The sequence below is a fragment of the Pygocentrus nattereri genome, chromosome 17 (assembly GCF_015220715.1).
Source record: "Pygocentrus nattereri isolate fPygNat1 chromosome 17, fPygNat1.pri, whole genome shotgun sequence".
NCBI classification, from domain to species: domain Eukaryota; kingdom Metazoa; phylum Chordata; class Actinopteri; order Characiformes; family Serrasalmidae; genus Pygocentrus; species Pygocentrus nattereri.
The window spans coordinates 18,808,561-18,828,892 of record NC_051227.1 but is presented as its reverse complement, the minus strand read 5'-3'; the positions used below and the strand labels follow the sequence as shown (position 1 = coordinate 18,828,892).

Here is a 20,332-nt window from a genome sequence, read left to right as displayed (position 1 = left end):
CATGCATCATGTATCTCCCAGGTAAGCTCTGTCCCCTTCTCATCTGACTCCTTTTTTATAGTCGCATGACCGCTCCTCCCTTACCCAAGATATCAGTAGATTCCATCAAGCCTCCAATGTGTGCGTTAGCCCAGCTCACCAATCTATACCATATACCAGCTTTCAATGCTAAACATAAGCTTTCTTTAATAAATCTTAAAAGAGTAATATGAACAATAATAAGGCTAATAATTCCACATTATGTATGCTCTTTTTGCAGGCCCTCTAGTGACCATTAGAGGCACATCAAATTACTTGAATCATTTAATAATTAAATCAAATATTTTTCCATGTAACTCTTGGAAACAGTTGGCTCTTTGTATGTGAAATGTTCTGACTCTGTGTTAGCAAGCAAAGAAGCATGAACTGAGAGAGGTGAGAAAAACTTACAGTTTATGATACTCTAAATAAAAATGAATGAGTATTCTGTAGATCTAAAGCTGTTAAATACATGCAGTGCAAGTTCTCTTAATATCATCTGACCTCTTTAGTGTAGCATAACAATTTGGAACAAAATTCAGCAAGTATGATGAGAGATTTATTTGATCCTGACCTGCGTGTCACCTAGGAATCACGAGCACTAAGGTCCTACAGAATTTATGCTTGTTATAATGATGTACATCATATAGTATATTGAAGTATCAGAATAAATGTTAAACAGTAGAGGGAGTAGAGTGAGAATACAGAGACTTGAATGCACGTAGAGTAACATAAACAGGAATTCACATGTGAAGTATCGATGTTAAAACATTTACGTAAACAGATTCCTACAACAAACAAGATGCAATTTTTAAAACTTAACATTAGAATTCATTACAAGGTAGATTCAAGTTTAATTGAGCATGTAAATGATAGACAGAAAGAAAAAAATTTCAATATATGGCTCAGTTTGGCTGATTTTGGGAAAGGAAAAATAAATTATGCAACTGAATGAATGACTCTTTCTGGTTAGTTAAGCCATTTGTTGTGACTCGCTGAAAGGAGCCAGAATTCACATCAGCAGTTAGGCTTCATAAGTCATGAAAGTGTTATAAAAATTACTCCTCTCTTTACACCAATTGCTGGAGGTTAAGGAACCAGCCTCGTGACCAGAAAGTTGCCAGCTTGATCCCCTAAGCCAACAGTATGAGACTGAAATGCCGTTGAGCAAGGCACCTAATCCCCAACTGCTCCCTGGCAAGTGTGCTCATTGCCCCTTAGTGTGTGTGTTCACTAGTGTGTATGTGGTGTTTCACTGCACGAATGAGTTAAATGCGGTTGTGAAATTTCCCCATTGTGCGGACCCTAATAAGGGTCACTTAAACAATAAGTAACATAAACAATAAGCATTTTAACCCTCCCAATATATTCGCAAATCAGTTACATCATTGATATTTGCAGGTCAGTGTTGATCCTGTATGTCTAAATTATCTCAAAATTTCTAGAACGTATGTACAATTTTATTTGAGTCTATTTGAAACAACTTATGCATCAACAGCGTAGAGATTAACTTATTTCATTGTGTTTTATTGCCTCAAATGACCATTTTTCCTTAAAATAGGACATTCATTATAACAAAACACACATGAATAGGTTACTGCCATAAACTTGATTTGCACTATATATCATCCTTCTCCTGATCTGGTCTGGATTATGCTTTCCATTTCTGGATTATGCTAAACATATAGATCCAAAGGACAGTGTGTATGTGTGTGTAACTGTGTGTATCCTCGATTGCCATTCTGATCTACAGGATCAAATTTAACAGTGAAATTTTATCTTCGTACCCAAACTTTGCAGAGATTTTATACAAATATCACACTGGACATCTTAATTTTTACACATTCATATCATCACTACTGAGAAAATCCTCAAGCTTCATGAGAAAACTATCAAATTTATTGGTATTTTAGAAACATTAGAGAAAAGTTTGCCTTAAAACACAATAGGAAGGTTAAACATGAAAATCAATTGTAACAGTTTTCTTTACTATACCAGTCATTGTTGTAATTAATGATATTGCAATAACGTTGCCTGTTTCTCATCAGTCACAGCCTATAACAGATACTGACAGTAGAGAAGTAGGGAATGATGCACAATTTTGTACAGAGTAAAGAATATTGTCTTTACAGTGTTCTGGTCTCATTTCGCATCCTCTTTCGAGTGATTAATACACAGATCACGGTGGCTATTAACAAGACTAGCAGATTAACAAAGAAGAGGAGATATTTCAGCCATGGATATGCAGGCTCTGGTTGTTGTTCTGAAATGAAAAATGGAACATAATGGATGTCTGAAGATACAATAGACCACAGCTGAATCATAGCTACACTTTGACAGAAGTGAAATGATATTCTTTTGCTGTTAGCCAGTGTTCGTATTCCCTGATATACCCCACATAATTGCAGTTCAGGCAAATTATTTCTAGGACAAATGTTTGTGCTATTTTGTTAATTATATATGTGAACATGTGGAAAAAGCAATGAAAATTATATATTTTAACTCACCAATTATAATCAGTGAAGTCCCATTGCCAGAGATCTTCTGCAGGTTTCCATCAATGAAGCAGGATGCTGTACAAAACAGCAGTTCTGTGTCATTGGTTGAAAGGTTGTCAAAGGTAAGTACACTAAAAGTACTATTTGAATTCATTTTGATTCTGTGTTGATATTTCTCTGTTGTTAAAATGTCTTTTGTCTTTTTTTTGTTGCTCTGGTTGAGAATAGTCCAGGATATTCTGCATCCACGAAGTGTTTCTTGATGAGATCTGATGTTGCACTGAAGAACTGCAGAATCTCCAACTTCATATTTCTCTCTGGTCGACCACTGCACGATCCAAACACTGCTAAATGCAACACCTTGGACAGAGAAAGTTTTCTTTGGACTAGGTATAATCATGATCTGTATGCATGAATTTAAGATAAAGCTCAAATAAAACATTGTTTTTGTTAATGATAAGTGATAATTATACAGAAAAAGCATTCTTACCCCACAGAGACACAAACAATGGGGACATCAGAAATCTCATCTTGTGACAGTCTCAGTTCCGCTTCCTGTCACTGGTGACAATTTCTAGGTAGCAAAAGAACCACAACTGCAGTGCAAAGAGGCAACACTGACAAAAAAGATACACTACATGGCTAAGTCTAAATAAACCACAAGCACTTTGGGGTCAAACATTAAATGTTGGTCTTATTTTCTTTCCTTCCTTCTTTCCTTTCTTCTCTTCTATTTGATCCTATGACAGCCCTCAGAATCATTCACTCGATTTATATGAAAGTAGCTGCCACATAGTGATCCTCATATGGACTATACAGCCAGCTTGATTCCCATATGCTTACCAAGCTATACACTGGACACTGATTGTCTCTATTTGATTAATTGCATCACACAGCATACAATACTATATTTGCTGTAAAACAGGATCAAACAGGGTATGCATTCAAACAGTATATAATTCTAATCATATATAAGAATTGTTATAAAAATTTGTCTCATTCACCATCTATTCTTAAGATAAAATCCCTTCTTAAAACCCACTTGAAACCCATCTAAAAGAACATCTGGCAAGCTAATGAAGTGTTGACAGGGTTTCACATGCAGGTCTCTTTTTTTCCTCCTGGTGCAAGGGAGATGTGTTATGTTCCAGGTCACAAAAGAATACAAAAAATATCCCCCTACAATCTCAGAACAAAAGGTAGTAAACTGTCATTTGGGCAGTACCCCTCTTGTCATGGCAGTGGTACCTCAAGAGTACATCTCACTACCTTTAGTCAGGGATCATAATTGTACCATAATCCAATGAAATCAAGTTGTATTGACTCCACACACCCCATCTCGTCTCCCGGCTTTTATTTTATTGTTCTGTTTTAAAACATTCAGTTATGAAAAAAATACAAATCTGAACTTTTCATCTGGAAAAATGTATTTAAGGTTCACAGTTGGACCTTAAAACCACTGTTGTACCTTTGAGGGGACATTCACATTGCTTATAGTTTGATGAATGAAAAATGTACCTACACAGCACAATCAGGGCAGAGCATGTATACCAACAGAAGGGGTAGCTATGTATAATCATACACTCTCTCTTTTCTTTGATTATGTTGTGGAATGTTTGGTACAGTGCACACACTTACCATTAGAGTTGACAGGTTTGTGGTTTTTCCACTCTTCTGCCCCCACTACACAACACATTTGTGTACACAGGTAAACAGAGTTATACCATCTCCCTGAAAGGCAATCAAGACACAGATTCCTTTAAATAATTTTATTTTAACGCAAAGTGACACTACTTGCATTCCAGTGTTTACACTGAAGTGCAGCATCTGGGCTCACCATGGTAAGAATACCTGCCAGTTAAAGGAAATAAAAATGTAAGTAAAGAACTAACATGTTAAGAGGCATCAATATATTTTCTAGAGTAAGAGTAAGTCAGAGGAAAAAAAAAAGAACCTGAAAAAATCAGCACAGACTGGCTCATGGCATATCAGATAGTTACACTAGAGAGCTGAGCACTTTGCCAGAAACCACAACTGAACATAATGCTACCTGATGAGTGGAGGGTTCACACCTATCAAAAGAGACTGTACTTCAAAGAAAACGTTTGTTTGGTCCACTCCAAACAAGGTAGGCATGACAGCACTGTAGGAACTCCAAGAGCTTGTTGGAATATAATATATATGTCTGGAATATGATCATACCAAAATGTGATTCGTGAGGAGCTGATGTATCCTTTATATTCATTTTCGTGTTATGTAAGCTGAGGTTGTATGGCCTGTTTCCTGCTGAACGTATTTGAGCATGAAAAGAGGAAGTGGTGACCTCGTTTCACTTGGTCATAAAATAAGCTCTGCTGATCCCTTTAACACAGTTTTAACAAAAAATGGTCTTAAATGCTGGAGTTAATGTATAAATGCTAATTCAAGATTTAACCCTGACAGTTGGTGCACAGACTACTGGTAGCATACACTGTTAGATATAAAGGTACAGTGGAGATGTACAATGTAAATGTACCGTAAAAGGTACAGCAGTGGTTTTAAGGTCCAATTATGAACCTTAAATAAGTTTTTCTCAGGCAAAAAGTTCATATTTGTAGCTTTTCATAACCTAATGTTTTAAAACAGAACAATAAAATAAAAAGCCCGGAGATGAGATGAGGTGTGCGGAGTCAATACAGCTTAGAAAATATCATGTCAATAGATTATGGAGCAATTATGTTCCTTGACTAAAGGTACTGAGATGTACCTTTGAGGGTACCATCCCAGTGACAAGAGGGGTACTGCACCAATGACAGTTTAGTACCTTTATTTCTGAGAGTGTACCAATTCAGACAACAGTTTCACCAAGCTAGTAGCTAACAAAATGCAAAGAGAATGAAAGTCCAAAGTTGAGAAACATTTTACAAGAAACTTTGTTCTACTTTTGCAGAAACAGTTTCCTGCCAGAGATGTGAGAAAAGTGGCTATAGCTGAGCTAGAACTTAAAGCAGAACAACATGAGTCTGTGCTTTCATTTATATTATATTTTTGGCCTATACTAGTACAGCAGCACACACAGAGTCATATATACAGCCAAGATAGTAAAATGCACATAAAATGTTGTGGCTTTGTCACGATTGGCCCCTCCCAGGTGTGTCCATGCATTTGTGTTTTGGTTTAGCCCCCTCGTTTCATGACTCTGCCCCTGATTGCCTCCACCTGTTTTCCACTGTTTTTCCCTCATTTTCCCTGTGTATTTAAGCCCTGTGTTTGCCCCTTGTATTTGCTGGTCTTTGTTGGTTTTTCTGGTTACTGTGTGTTGTTTGAACCTGCATATTGTTTATTGTTTGTCTGTCATGTCTGCCCCGTCTGCCCCCCCATTCAATCCGTGTTGGCTCTATGACCCTGGACCGTTACAACTGTGACCCTGGATTTGCCCATAATAAATCTCACTTATCTCAGCACGTGCGTCCGCCTCCTCGCTCCCCGTTACAGAAAGACCAACCACCAAAGGATGCAGCGAGTAAGCGAGACTCTGGTATATGGTTGTTCCATTGGGATGAAACTCCGGCTGTTTCTAGCAGCCCGAGTTCGACATGTCCCAACGCCACCAAGCCGGAGACAGCAAATCCCCTGGTGCTGAGGGAACACGAGCGTCTCGTTGGTCCCATAAGAAGGCAAAGGACCTGTTCCCTGTAGGCCTCCCGTTCCTTCTATGTCTGCTTCTGCGTCTCCTGTTTCTGTTCCTTTGTTTTTGCCCTGCTTTGTCCCTGGTGTGGTCTTGTTCCCTTCTGTTGTGTCTGTGCCTGTTCCTGTTTCTCCTTTTGTTTCTCACAAAAACACATCCAACACTTTACTTCATTAACCACCAGTACCCTGTCCACTCATCACAAACACAATGTCTGCCCAGTGAAGACTACTTAATTGAGTTAAACACAGTCAAACAGCTAAAATGTACAAATATATTAAAATAAATTGTTTTGTGTATGGGTATAGTGTCATACTGAAACAGGAAGGGGCCTTCCCTACACTTTTCCCAAATTGTGAAAATGTACTAATCACTCATGTCAGGCTGTTGCATTAAAATTTTCCTTTACTTCAACTAAGGCCCAAACCACAGCAAACAGCCCCAGGCCATTATTCCTCCTCCAGCAAACCCAAATTCATCCTTGAGGTTACCAGTTTGTGAAGCATGATTATACCTTATAGAACACATTTGTACTGTTCCAGTCTTTATACCACTTTAGCTAATGCTTGGTAGTGTACCAATAAAGCTCCCATGTCCAGTTATTGCACTGATATTGCTTCTAGAAGCTTGGGAATGTTTATACACAAGTACTTCAACACTCAATAGTCTCATTCTGTGAGCTTGTGGCTTACTGCTTCGTAGCTGAGCAGTTCAAAATAATAGTCTGATTGACTGGAGCAGCTCTAGCAGGGCAGAACTATGACTTGTTGGCATCCTATGACACTGCTCCTGTGAATGTTTGCCTCTGGAGATGGCATTTTCTGTATGCTTGAGTTTACAGTCCTCTAGCAGTGAGTATAGCTATAACCATTATTTACAACTCCATTTCCAAAAAAGTTGGGATGCTGTGCAAAATGTAAACAAAGACAGAATGCATGACATGCAAATCATTTAAACAATATATTTAATTGAAAATAGTACACATTAGTGTAATTACTGAAAATTAATTCTTATTTGTTCCTTGATCATATATATTGAGAAAAAGAACTTCAAAAGAAGAAAATTTGTGTCCTTCTTTCTGACTCATATCTAGAGCTTCAGTATGGATCGTTGCTATACCTCCACCCGGGCCGTTAAATGAGAGCTATGCATAACTGTAGCCTGTTGGAATGGCTTCATTTAGACTAAGGTATTCATAGAGTCTAATCCACGTTTCTGTGAGGCACAGAGCATCAAAATCATGATTGGTAATAATTTAATTTACAATGATGGTTTTAAATGTAAGGGAACTTATGTTAAGCAGTCCTAAGGTTAGACTAAAGGTGCAATCATTGCAATTAATATCAGAATTTCATATAGTTAATCGTGATTAATCACATTTTTTTATCTGTAAATGTTATAGCAAATAAGGATTTATAAATAAGGTGAACACATTTATGCTAAATGTACTTATGTTAAAAACTGCTGGGACAAGAGAAAAGTGTAAGAGAGTTTTACTCACTCACATACTAGGCAGTAATACTGAACGTACAAAACACAACATTGGATTTGGAATAGTTTAGGGAGCTGCAGTCTCAAATATAAGACATGTAGTGTCTCTCAGTTCAGATGTAACAAAAGAAAATAAAAAGTAAATAAAACTTCAATTGTGCTGATGTTGTATTCAGTCACAGCCTACAGGACTTCACAGTCCTGCGCAAACAAAAATACATTACACAAAGTTGGACTTCATTAAAGACCTGTAGTGTCATACCACACTGCTCCAGCACTGTAAACAGCGTTTACATGCAGCCTAATAATCCGTTAATAATCCGACTAATAGCTCAATCGGAAAATAATACCTCCATATAAACACCTCAGTCGGAATAGACTAATCCGATTGAGGCCATTCGGAATACAATTTCTATCTGATTGAACGAGGTGGGTAAACCTCTAAATAACCTGTTAAATATTAGAATAATATCTGTTTAAACGCCTGAATCCGATTTCACTCCAATCGGAATGCGTAAGAACATTCTGTGCATGCGTGGCGCGTCATAGAGAAAGGTTTACACCATTCAGTATGGCGGAGCAGAAAAGAGGAGACGAGGTTTATACTCTGAGCTTTAAAAGACGGCGGTGGGATGGACGTCCAGCTTATGCGTCTCAGAGAACGACGTCTTCCTCTCACCGCTTCCTTTACAAGTACATGTGAAGGACGTTTTTCTGACTCTGACATCAGTTTAAAGTAAATAAAAACAGAAGTGCACCAACTGGAAACTCACTTAATTAAGAACAAAAGATCTCATTGTGTGGTAAACTGTCAAAATGGTTTCATGTTAATTGTGGGTTTAAAGCAAGAGCTGCACGGCAGATTTGTGGGAAGAGAATGCACCTTCAATCTGAGTGTGCGCTTGTGGAGGGTTCTCAGACTGTGGAAGCATCATGCATCATTCCAGTACCCAAGAGGGGGCAACCCAGAGAACTCAGTGACTTTAGGCCTGTTGCTCTAACCTCCCATGTCAGGAAGACACTTTAGTGCCTTCTCCTGCACCTTCTCAGACCCCAGGTTTGTGGAGTGGTGAGTGGAGGATGCCATGCTATACCTCCTCCATCGTGCCCATTCTTATCTGGACAAGGGTGGTTGTCCTGTAAGAGTAATGTTCTTTGATTTTTCCAGTACCTTTAATACCATTCAGCCCCTCCAACTGAGAGACAAGCTGGTCTCCTGGATTACTGACTACCTCACTGGCAGACCTCAGTATGTCAGGCTGAAGGACTCTACATCAGAGACTATGGTCAGCAGCACAGGAGCACCACAAGGGACTGTACTTCCCCCTTTCTGTTCACACCTCAGACTTTCAGTACAACTCTGAGACGTGCCACATACAGAAGTTTTCTGATGACACTGCCATTGTGGCTTGTGTAAGGGGGGGGCAGGAGGGAGTACAAGACCCTGGTGAAGGACTTTGTGGAGTGGTGCCGAGGGAACAACCTGCTTCTGAACACTGCCAAGACCAAGGAGATGGTAGTGGACTTTCGCTGGGTTAGGCCACCCACACAGCCAATCTCTATTGAGTGGCTTGAAGTGGACAGGGTAATGACCTACAGGTATCTCGGGCTGCAACTGGATGATAGGTTAGACTAGTCAGTCAACACAGACATCCTGTACAGGAAGGGTCAAAGCAGGCTCTACTTCCTGAAGAGGCTGAGGTCCTTTAACATCTGTAGGAAGCTCCTGTTCTATCAGACCATGGTTGCCAGCTGTCTTTTTTATTCTGTGGTGTGCTTTGGAGGAAGCATAAAAAGGAGAGACGAGATGCGACTGGACAAGCTGGTCAGGTGAGCGGGGTCAGTGGTTGGTGCAGAACTGGACTCTATCTATCTATCTATCTATCTATCTATCTATCTATCTATCTATCTATCTATCTATCTATCTATCTATCTATCTATCTATCTATCTATCTATCTATCTATCTATCTATCTATCTATCTATCTATCTATCTATCTATCTATCTATGCATGCATGCCTTGGCTCAAAAGTTGTTTTTCAGCTTTTCAGTGTAGCTTCTTTAACCACTTTGATCTCCTTTGTCAGTCAGTTTCTGGCCATTTTCAACAGGGCCCTATCTCCACTACTGTAGGCATCTGCCGTGGATTGACAAAGCTATCTAAGTTTGAAATTTGCCAGATAAATCAATAGGAGCGCAGTTTGAAAACCCAAGCTTCACATCTGTTCTTGTGTGCTTCCCCTGTTTGTTTTTCCTTGCTGTTCACCAGAGTTGCTGATCCTCCAACAAGGATCTCCAAGAAACTTCTTGGGTTTGTGAAAACTGGTGAAAAAACTATCTGGCATAACTGCCTTCTGCTATGACACAGAAAATAAACAAAAACAAAGTACTAAAGAATACTGTGCCAAGGCTGCCAATTTTGGTGCCATGTTGCTTCAAGAAGTGCATGTAAGCCGCCTGTGCATGCAGCCTGTTACAGTAGCTCCCATTTGTGTTTTTTGTTTTTTCTTTTTAACTTTTGTTAATCTTTTTAATAGTTTTTTAATTTATCTGCCCAGACAACTTAGTGAATCTGTGCCCTACCGAAACATGCTAGTACAGAGAGTCTTGGTCAGGTTTTTCACTGTGACAGTTTTTCACTGCTGCACAGCAACATGGCCATTTTGTTTACACTTGGGATCAACTTATTGCGCTGAAGCCAGCCAGTATGGTGACCAGGACAACTAACATCACCAAAGAGCTTTGGAGATGGACGTACAGAGGATGCAGAGAAGGAACAAAACAGCGCACATGGAAAGCGAGGGTGAGACAATGGAGGCTTGGGAGAAGAGGGAATATAAACCACATCTCCCCACTCTCATCATGGGCAACGTGAGATCACTGGAAAATAAAATGGATGAGCTAACAGCACTAGCCAGGAATCAGAGGGAGTACCAGGAGTGTAGTTTAATGTGGTTTTTGGAGACATGGCTACACCAGGACATTCTGGATGACAACATTTCCATTGATGGCTTTCAGACTGTTCGGGCCAACTGGGGCTGCACTGAGAGCAGTAAGCGCAAAGGACGAGTGCTCACTGTTGTAACCCTGGTCACGTTACCATCAAAGAACGTGCCTGTTACCCGGACATTGAGCTGTTGGTCTCAGGCCATATTAGTTCTCCCACATTATTATCATGGCTGTTTATATTTAACATGAGGGAGGTTTGGAGTGGAATGAGGACCATCACCAGCTTCAGGTCCAGCAACAACAGAGGCTGCTCCCCTCCTGTGACAGCCCACCTTACACCTCCGCCCCTCCCCCACCTGTCACATCGACAGTGAGTCTCACTTCTGACCAGGTGAGAAGACAACTGAAGAGACTCCACACAAACAAGGCTGCAGGCCCTTATTGGGCCCCTCCCAGGGTGCTTAAAGCCTGTGCCTCCCAGCCTTGTGGAGTATTGCAACGTCTTCAACATGAGTTGTTCCTGTTTTGACGATGCCGTGACCGAGTGATTCCAAGGACTAATGGTCAGTGGCACTGACATCACACGTCATGTAAACCATGCAGAGGTTCGTCTTGGATCAGCTTCAGTCCATGGTCCAGCCATTTCTGGGCCCCCTTCAATTCACCTATCAGTCCCGCCTGGGAGTTGAGGAAGCTTGTTTTTCCACTGAGTAATCTAGAGGAAACTACTTGAGATGTTAAGGTTTCTAAAGCAATGAAAGTATTCATGAAGGCCTCATTTACTCTCAATCCAACTTTCTTTGTTTACTCGAGTAGTTTCATATGGTTGATTCAGGTAGGATTACATTCTTTAGCTGCTGCTCTGTGTTTTCTCTTTACATGCCTAAGCTTGTTTTTCCACTGAGTAATCCAGAGGAAACATTTGCACATGAAAGTCCACTTAACTATTTTCAAAACATGCCTAAAAACACTTTAAGGATTCAGGCTGCTCAGAATACAAATAGCAGCTGAACAATGAATTACATATACATGTCTAAAACCTATAATGCTCACACACTTAAGGGCTGAATTAATATGAAAAGCAGTAAATACTGCATATCAGGGGAGTTTGTAATTTCCACATTGTGTTTTTTTCTGACGCATATCACAGTCCTTTAGTGGCTTAAAAGCAGTTCTCTGCATATCAGCCTGTGCTGGGAGTAAACAGTTCCAGTAAAAACCTAAGTTGCCAAACAAGGCTCAGAAAATTAAACATATAAAAAATAATGATAAAAAAAAAAATCTATGGAAAGAACAAATAAGCTAAACATGAATGGGTCTCATTCTACAGCAGCGGCAACACAACTTTTACAGGCCAGAGTGAAGTAATGATAGACTTCCCACTGCTCCTCTCACTCCTGGGAAGAACATAGAGGAATCGAGGAGAGGAAGGGAGCAAGAAGAATAGAGAGAATAAGCAGAAATGGCTGACTCCTTTTAATGTCAGTAAAGTTGATGTTGACTACTGAAGTCTATCACAATGTTTGCTTGAGAGTACACTCTCAATACAACTGCAAAGAGCCAGCCAGTTCACATTTTTGTGATATTCTATTCTGAATTATTTTTAGTTTATTTTACACCAAGTAAAAAGTATACAAAACAAAGAATAAATAAATACACATAAAAAAACACAGAAATTAAAGTATAGCTGAACTGCTCCAAGTTTGTCTAACATGGACTTTTCTGCAGTGATGTTACTCTTAAATCTGTAAAAGTCTTCCTGGGTAGCATACACTTTTGTATCCTAAGCTGGAAGCCATTTCAGTGGGTCTTTTAAGTGTCTTCTCTGGTATTCCAATAACCAGAAAGATTGCATCATGAAAATTCTGGGTCAAAGAGGAGGGAAAAGGGGATTGGTACAAAAAAAGCAGTAACTTGTGGGGTTTCTGTGTTGAGTATGTGATTTGCTTATACACATATATCACTGTTGTCTCCAAAATGGTAAGTTTACAGGAGAAGGAAAAACATTTTTTAATGTAAGTCAATGGAATCAGACTTTGGAAAAGTCATTTAGAACTGTTTCTTTTGGTCCTTGGAATTTACACACAACATAAGTTCCAACAGGTCATTAGCTTTTACTTTTTTACTTGAGTAGTTTCATATGGTTGATTCAGGTAGGATTACATTCTTTAGCTGCTGCTCTGTGTTTTCTCTTTACATGCCTAAGCTTGTTTTTCCACTGAGTAATCTAGAGGAAACATTTGCACATGAAAGTCCACTTAACTATTTTCAAAACATGCCTAAAAACACTTTAAGGATTCAGGCTGCTCAGAATACAAATAGCAGCTGAACAATTTACAATGAATTACATATACATGTCTAAAACCTATAATGCTCACACACTTAAGGGCTGAATTAATATGAAAAGCAGTAAATACTGCATATCAGGGGAGTTTGTAATTTCCACATTGTGCTTTTTTTCTGATGCATATCACAGTCCTTTAGTGGCTTAAAAGCAGTTCTCTGCATATCAGCCTGTGCTGGGAGTAAACAGTTCCAGTCAAAACTGTCATTTTACGTGGCCGACCACTTCATGGCTGAGTTGCTATCATTCCCAATCGCTTCCACTTTGTTATAATACCACATTTAGTAGTGAGGAAATTTCATGACTTATTGCACAGGTAGCAGCCTATCATGGTACCACCGTGGAATTCACTAAGCTCCTGAGAGCAACCCATTCTTTCACTAATGTCTGTGTGAGTGGACTGCAGGCCTATGTACTTGTTTTTATACACCTGTGGCCATGGAAGTGATTGGAACACTGGAATTCAATGATTTGGATGGGTGACTGAATACTTTTGACAATATAGTGTATGTTTCACTGTCTGCCTTCTTCAATTCATGTGTAATAATAGGAGTTATACTTTTTTATTCTCATAGGTTGCATTTACCACACAACTACTGAGGAAGGTAGACACTTTAATGTTTAGATGTGCTTATTTGACATTGCTGATAGTAGGTAGTAAGCTGCGCTATCTTGATACAAAATAATATGCTTATCTTGTAAGAGGATACTCATGGCATTTTCTAGACCAAGAGCTGTGAAGATTTAATTTTGTTGTTTATTTCGTGTACTTCCGTGCTTTTTAAAAATGATGCAATAATGAGTCTATGTTGAGTAAAGCCAAGCTCAAAACAGAATTTTCCCAGAATTATTTACAAGAATAATAAGTTCAGGGCTTGCAGTGGTGCACTGTCTCTATTCCAGTTTTTCACACAGAAGAACTTTCAGTGCATGTTCACTGAGGCTGTCAGTCCTCTCAATTTTCTTGTCACTATACCCATAACAACAGCAGAATCAGAGAGGTGCTTCTCCTCTTTAAAGAGGATCAAGACCTTCCTGAGGAACATTATGACACAGGAACACCTGAATGCTTAGACTGTGCTCTCCACTGAGAGAAAAAAAAAAAGAAAACTTGTCAGAAACATTCCTAACTTCACTTTTAGGGTCATTGAGAGTTTGCCACTGAAAAAAGGACAGAAGGGCCAAGTTCCTGTACAAATTAGATGACAGATAAACACCCACACATACACACAAAAAAAATACAGTTTTTTTGAGAAAATGGGGGAAAAAAACAAAAAACATTCTGTTCTGTCACAGTCTCAGTGACCTAAAGTTACCTAATGTTCTGCCATTGGTAAAAGGTAGCTAGCACATAAATCACAAATAGATATTACACAAAAGATGTGACATAAGACTTGCAGGCACTCAAAAACTGTGAGAATTGGGGGCTAAGCAATAAAGTACAGTATAATAGCTAATATATAGTATTAGGGTTTTTTTTCACTGATTCTAATAGAAAACCATGACGTTTAGTCATGACAATGTTTTCTGGGCTGTTCAGAACATGTTATTTCCTGTCATTTAACATCAGGCTGTATTTATGCTTTCCTGCTAGACACATTTAAATGAAATGAGCAAGTGGTTAGGTTGGTTCCTTTGAAATAGGTCAGTATTTAACTAACCAAAATACAACATGCATTCTGTTTTAGCTCTCTGGATTTAGTACAGAATAGTTTGAGTTGAATGTGTTATTTATCTTTATTTATCTCAATTTCAGAAGGCTCACACAAGGTTAGCTAAGTTTAAATATATTGTCAGCTACTTTAAAGTACCTGTTCAACATGGTGTTGCAGTCTATGCAATATTGATTTATTATTGCTCAATTGTGTAGATGAGGATGTGAGGTAACCTGGATTTATGCGAAGTTCACAGAACAGAGCAAGAGAGAGAGACACTTGCACCAAGGATGTTTTGATAAAATCGAGTTTATTGGCTAAATACACTGCTCAAAAAAATAAAGGGAACACTTAAACAACACAATATAACTCCAAGTAAATCAAACTTCTGTGAAATCAAACTGTCCACTTAGGAAGCAACACTGATTGACAATCAATTTCACAGCTGTTGTGCAAATGGAACAGACAACAGGTGGAAATTATTGGCAATTAGCAAGACACACTCAATAAAGGAATGGTTCTGCAGGTGGGGACCACAGACCACTTCTCAGTACCTTTCTGCTTTCTGGCTGATGTTTTGGTCACTTTTGAATGTTGGTGGTGCTTTCACACTCGTGGTAGCATGAGACGGACTCTACAACCCACACAAGTGGCTCAGGTAGTGCAGCTCATCCAGGATGGCACATCAATGCGAGCTGTGGCAAGAAGGTTTGCTGTATCTGTCAGCGTAGTGTCCAGAGGCTGGAGGCGCTACCAGGAGACAGGCCAATACCACATTTAGTAGTGAGGAAATTTCATGACTAGACTTATTGCACAGGTAGCAGCCTATCATGGTACCACAGTGGAATTCACTGAGCTCCTGAGAGCAACCCGTTCTTTCACTAATGTCTGTGTGAGTGGACTGCAGGCCTATGTACTTGTTTTTATACACCTGTGGCCATGGAAGTGATTGGAACACTGGAATTCAATGATTTGGATGGGTGACTGAATACTTTTGACAATATAGTGTATGTTTCACTGTCTGCCTTCTTCAATTCATGTGTAATAACAAGAGTTATACTTTTTTATTCTCATAGGTTGCATTTACCACACAACTACTGAGGAAGGTAGACACTTTAATGTTTAGATGTGCTTATTTGACATTGCTGATAGTAGGTAGTAAGCTGCGCTATCTTGATACAAAATAATATGCTTATCTTGTAAGAGGATACTTTATATTTTCTAGACCAAGAGCTGTGAAGATTTAATTTTGTTGTTTATTTCGTGTACTTCCGTGCTTTTTAAAAATGATGCAATAATGAGTTGAGTTATGTTGAGTAAAGCCAAGCTCAAAACAGAATTTTCCCAGAATTATTTACAAGAATAATAAGTTCAGGGCTTGCAGTGGTGGCCAAAAGGGCCAAAATTCCTTGTGCATGTGTTTGCACAAACGATTAGAAACCGACTCCATGAGGATGGTATGAGGGCCCGACGTCCACAGACGGGGGCTGTGCTCACAGCCCAACACCGTGCAGGACGCTTGCCATTTGCCAGAGAACACCAACAAATTCGCCACTGCCGCCCTGTGCTCTTCACAGATGAAAGCAGGTTCACACTGAGCACATGTGACAGACGTGACAGAGTCTGGAGATGCCGTGGAGAGCGATCTGCTGCCTGCAACATCCTTCAGCATGACCGGTTTGGCAGTGGGTCAGTAATGGTGTGGGGTGGCATTTCTTCGGAGGGCCGCACAGCCCTCCATGTGCTCGCCAGAGGTAGCCCAACTGCCATTAGGTACTGAGATGAGATCCTCAGACCCCTTGTGAGACCATATGTTGGTGCGGTTGGCCCTGGGTTCCTCCTAATGCAGGACAATGCTAGACCTCATGTGGCTGGAGTGTGTCAGCAGTTCCTGCAAGATGAAGGTATTGAAGCTATGGACTGGCCCGCCCGTTCCCCAGACCTGAATCCGATTGAGCACATCTGGGACATCATGTCTCGCTCCATCCACCAACGCCACGTTGCACCACAGACTGTCCAGGAGTTGGCGGATGCTTTAGTCCAGGTCTGGGAGGAGATACCTCAGGAGACCATCCGCCACCTCAATAGGAGCATGCCCAGGCGTTGTAGGGAGGTCATACAGGCACATGGAGGCCACACACAATACTGAGCTTCATTTTGACTTGTTTTAAGGACATTACATCAAAGTTGGATCAGCCTGTCGTGTGTTTTTCCACTTTAATTTTCTGTATGACTCCAAATCCAGACCTCCACTGGTTAATAAATTTGATTTCCATTGATGATTTTTGTGTGATTTTGTTGTCAGCACATTGAACTTTGTACAGAACAAAGAATTCAATGAGAATATTTCATTCATTGTGTTCCCTTTATTTTTTTGAGCAGTGTATTAAACTACCTTGGACTACATTCAATAATAGATGAAAGAAAATAGAACAAAACACAACAAAAGGATAAAAGTTAAAAGGACAACATAGCTTGCGTGAAGTGGTTCAGTTAAATGATATGAGGCAGGGTGGTTCTCAGGAAGACACGGGAAACTTAAACTTTGTAGAGTCCCTGTAAAGAACTAACTGGATGGGAGTAACTACATATGGCTGTGTTAGATGTACCTATTAAACACTGCCTTATTAAATAAATTGGCGTCAGAACTCTGACTGTCAATTGGAGGAACCGGCTTACGTGGGAATCAGCTGACTTCCAAGGGCTTTGTCTCCTCGCTTGTCGCAGATGCTGTGTCGCCATGCAGGCACGTGCCTTCCTGACACACAACACATGTTAAAGAACATTGGTAATGCTTTTCCTATACTATAGACTGTATATGTTGAAGAAATCAAATTGACCATGAAAGGAAAGGACCAAAGGATATAAAAGAGAACCACATTCAGGATACATATTGGTCACTGGTCTAATTCATTACAATTAGATGGTTGTCTCTGTTGGTTATTAAAGTTGAAACTCTGTATTTCTAGCACTTCATAGTAGAAAGGGATATAAGTACTATTTTAGATAACACGCATAATACTAATAACAAGTAGTATTGCTTATAGATTATATAAATGTTAATATTCAAAGCAGACAATGTCCAAGTCCCCTGGACTCTTTATAAGCACATAGTGGTGGTGTGATGTGCCTCATTTTCACTACTTGGGTGTGGTGGTTCTATATCTAAATTGTCAATGGAATCTAAAAAGGCTAGCTTTGTTATAGATTCTCATAGCAACCCATTTCTTGATATCTCTGGATTGAATTGGTGGAAATTCTGTATTGGTGCAGTCTAAAGAATGATGTCTGTTAATTCATAGCTTAGTTAAGGTTTGGGAAGATCTGCAGCTGGATTCCAGGCCAGGATTTATGGCCTGGCATGGTCTGCCATATGGAGCAAAGGGGGTTGCAGGCCTCCCACTGCAACCTCCGTATTTTCAAGATAAAATCTTTTTGAGTCATAAAACTTGTAGGCACCCTAATCCTGTTTGGATGACATCTGCTTGACTTTTGAAACAGTCCTGAGCTCAAAGTTCAGGAATGTGGAGTCCTCCTAAGCAGTGTGATTCTGGCTTGACTAGATTTTTCTGGGAAAAAAAGTATTTTGAATTAGTATTCAGTTCTCAACTGGTTTTAAGTTAGAAAGAAAAGGCAGCCAAATGATTTCTTCTGTAATTTTGTATAAAAGCTTCCAAATGTATATATGGGGCAAGTAATGTTTCTACTTCATAAAAAAAATAGTCTTATTTTGGCAAATGAGGCAAAGTCAAGGGCCAGGACAGGCAGATTTTAAGATTAGAAAAAATAAAAACATAAACAAAAAACAAAGCAAGCATCAAAATGCATAATAAACAAAGAGACCAAACAGCAGGCTTAGAAACAGAGGTAATATGACAAAAACAAAAGATTTTCCATCCAGTCTAGTGCTGTTTTTAAACAAATCAGTTTGTGTAAGTGAGGAAATCAGCCATTAGGGGTGTACTTTGTGTACTTCTGGTGCCGGCCCCAAGCCCAGATAAATGGTGAGGGTTGCGTCAGGAATGGCATCCGGCGTAAAACTTGTGCCAAAACTATCATGCAGATCACAAATATGATTGCCATACCGGATCGGTCGAGGCCCAGCTTAACAACAACTGCCTCCGGTGCTGTTGACCAGCAGGGTGCCGGTGGAAATTGGACTACTGTAGGTCGAAGACCATCAAAGAGGAGAGGAGGAAGGTGGGTTAGAAGGCAGCGAGAGAGAAGGAAAGGCAGGAGTGTGGAGGTTAGAGTAGGGACTCTGAACATAGGGACAATGACTGGTAAAGGCAGAGAGCTTGCAGACATGATGGAGAAAAGGAAGGTAGATATTCTGTGTGTCCAGGAGACCAGATGGAAAGGAAGCAAGGCCAGGAACATTGGAGGTGGATTCAAACTGTCTTATCATGGTGTAGAGAGGAAGAGAAATGGAGTAGGGATAATCCTAAACGAACAGCTTGTGAAAAGTGTTCTGTAAAGAGAGTGTCAGACAGGATCATGAGGATCATTTTGAATGTGGTCAGTTCATATGCGCCACAGGTTGGTTGTCAGTTAGAGGAGAAAGAGGAATTTTGGAATAAGATGGATGAAGTGGTAGATGGTGTCCCTAGAGAGGAGAGATTAGTGATTGGTGCAGACTTCAATGGACATGTTGGTGAAGGGAACAGAGGGGATGAAGAGGCGCTGGGTATGTATGGTGTGAAAGACAGAAATGCGGAAGGTCAGATGGTTGTAGATTTTGCAAAGAGAATGGAAATGGCTGTGGTGAACACGTATTTTCAGAAGAGGAAAGAACACAGGGTGACATACAAGAGTGGAGGGAGGTGCACACAGGTGGATTATATCCTTAGCAGGAGATGCCACCTAAAGGAGATTGGAGATTGTAAAGTGGTACCAGGGGAAAGTGTAGCAAGGCAGCATAGGGTGGTTGTCTGTAGAATGAGATTAGAAACAAAGAAGAGGAAGAGAGTGAAGACAGAGCCAAAGATTAGATGGTGGAAGCTGAAGGAGGAGGATGGTTGCAGGCAGTTCAGGGAAAAATTGCAACAGGCCCGTGGGGGCAGTGAGGAGTAAAGGTCGTAAAGGTGGATGACTTCAAATATCTTGGGTCAACCATCCAGAGCAATGGACAGTGTAGAAAAGAGGTGAAGAAGAGGGTGCAGGTAGGATGGAGTGGATGGAGACGGTGTCGGGGCTGATGTGTGACAGAAGGATAGCAGCAAGAGTGAAAGGGAAGGTTTACAAGACAGTAGTGTGTCCTGCTATGATGTATGGTTTGGAGACTGTGGCTCTGTCTAAAAGACAGGAGGCTGAGCTGGAGGTGGCGGAGATGAAGATGCTGAGATTTTCGTTGGGAGTGACAAGGATGGACAAGATTAGAAATTAGCAGATCAGAGGGACAGTGAAGGTGGATCAGTTTGGAGATAAAGCCAGAGAGGCCAGGTTGAGATGGTTTGGACATGTGTTGAGGAGGAATAGTGGATATATTGGTCAAAGAATGTTGGAGATGGAGCTGCCGGGCAGAAGGAGAAGAGGTAGACCTCAGAGAAGGTTTATGGATGTAGTGAAGGTGGACATGGAGATGGTTGGTGTGAAAGTAGAGGAGGCAGTGGATAGGGCAAGATGGAGGCAGATGATCCACTGTGGCGACCCCTAAAGGGAGCAGCCAAAAGAAGAAGAAGAAGAGTTTGTGTAAGTGAGGAAATCATTT

The 20,332-nt window shown here is 40.2% G+C and overlaps 1 long non-coding RNA gene across 1 annotated transcript; it reads right to left on the bottom strand.

The window, feature by feature from the left end:
• Positions 1-16: 16 nt before the first annotated feature.
• Positions 17-4,290, bottom strand: LOC108441372. The gene is made up of 4 exons (XR_001858932.2): positions 4,155-4,290; positions 3,007-3,090; positions 2,526-2,876; positions 17-2,281 (listed from the first exon to the last, which is right to left on the bottom strand). It is a non-coding gene; the product is annotated as an uncharacterized LOC108441372 (long non-coding RNA).
• Between the last annotated feature and the right edge of the window lie 16,042 nt (positions 4,291-20,332).